The following is a 1,779-nucleotide window of genomic DNA, read 5'->3' as shown; positions in this document are numbered from 1 at the left end:
AAGAACTCATACTGAAGAGAAACCCTGTGTCTTTAAAGAAGGTGGGGAAACCTTCAGACATTCCACTAATCTTCATAACCAGGAAAGACCTCATAGTGGAGACAAATATGAATGTATGGAACATGGGTGAGCCTTTTGTTCCAGTTTCCTTAATAATCATGAACAAACTCACGATGGAATGAAATCCTCCAAATGTAAGATATGTAGGAAAGTCTTCAATCATTCTATTCACCTTCATCCCCAATAAAGAACTCATATTACAGGGAAGCCCTTTGAATGTAAGAAATATGGGAAAAGACTGAGTTGTCTCAAGTTCTTTAAAGGAAATACAAAAGCTCATACTGGTGAACAACCTTATACATGTGAGAAATATGGTAAAGCAGTCACATTCTTTGCAAAAGCATGTAAGAACTCATACTGGAGTGAAATCCTATGAATGTAAGCTATGTGAGAAAGTGTTCAGTTGTTCAAGTCACCTTCATATCCATAAAATAACTCACATTAGAGTGAAACCCTATTAATGCAAAGAATGTGGGAAAAAATTCAGTTGTCTCAAGTGTTTTGAAGGACATCAAAAGACTCACACTGTTGAAAAGCTTTATACATGTAAAAAATGTAAAGCCTTTTGGCTATTAAAGGTGCTTTTAAAAACATGAAAGAACCTTATTAATGTTAAAAAATGGTAAAGTCTTTGGGTGTTCTAGTCGTTTTCAAATATATGGACTACCTAAGACTGAAGAAAACACTATAAATGGAAGAAATACAAGAAAGCATTTAGTTTTCCCTCAATGACATAAGTGGAAATATAGGGATTCAATTGGAGAAAACAACTATGACTGAGGAATGTGGTTTGAAAATATAAAATGACTCACACCAACAAAGGCATGAATGTTAGAAATGTGGTAAGGTCTTTAGTTCTTTCACTTGTATTTGATGATACAAAATAACTCATTCTGAAGAAAAGCTATTAATATACAGAACATGGGAATGCCTTTGTTTTTCTTATATTTAATTGTAGATACATAATCTTGCACACTGGATATGGACCTTGTAAACATGGGATTGCACATCTGATTACAATCCTCAATGTATGGAAAATACAGAATTTTTTTTACTTTGAAATTTATGTGAGAACTCCTAGTGAAATGAAGTTCTACAAATATAAGTACTATGGAAAGCCTGATGCAAATTAATTATTGTATAATGCTTGAAAAAATATAGGCAGAGTGCAGTGGGTCATGCCTGTAATTCCAGCACTTTTGGAGGCAGAGGTTAGAGGATTGCCTGAGACCAGGGGTTCAAGACCAGCCTAGCCAACTTGGTGAGACCTCATCTCTATATTAAAAAGTTAGCCTTTCATGGTGGTGTGTGCCTGTAGATCCAGCTACTTGGAAGGCTGAGGCGGAAGGATCACCTGAACCCAGAAGGTCTAGGGCGTGGTGGCCAGGAGTCTGCCACTACACTCCAGCCTAGAGGACAGAGTGAGACTCCTACTGAAAAAAAAAATCACTATATGAAGTGTAAGTTATAAACATACCGTGTTTATCAGTGACTCATTCTAAAAGAGTGCCTGGATTTCCACTGTATTTGCAAGGCAATATTGAAGTGAGAATTCTATAGGTAGTTTTAAAGTAATAATATATTGTGTTTTATTCATGAAGCTGGTTAAATTTTTTTGTATCCAGTTTAATCTTTGTTGAAACAATGGGTGAACTGAAATATAATTCAAATGTACAGGTTGGTTTACTTTTCTATATAGTTGTTTCATTGCTCTATGAT

Source organism: Carlito syrichta, unplaced genomic scaffold, assembly GCF_000164805.1.
Source record: "Carlito syrichta isolate Samal-C Ts95f unplaced genomic scaffold, Tarsius_syrichta-2.0.1 Scaffold92638, whole genome shotgun sequence".
NCBI classification, from domain to species: Eukaryota; Metazoa; Chordata; class Mammalia; order Primates; family Tarsiidae; genus Carlito; species Carlito syrichta.
This window is presented reverse-complemented; position numbering follows the sequence as displayed.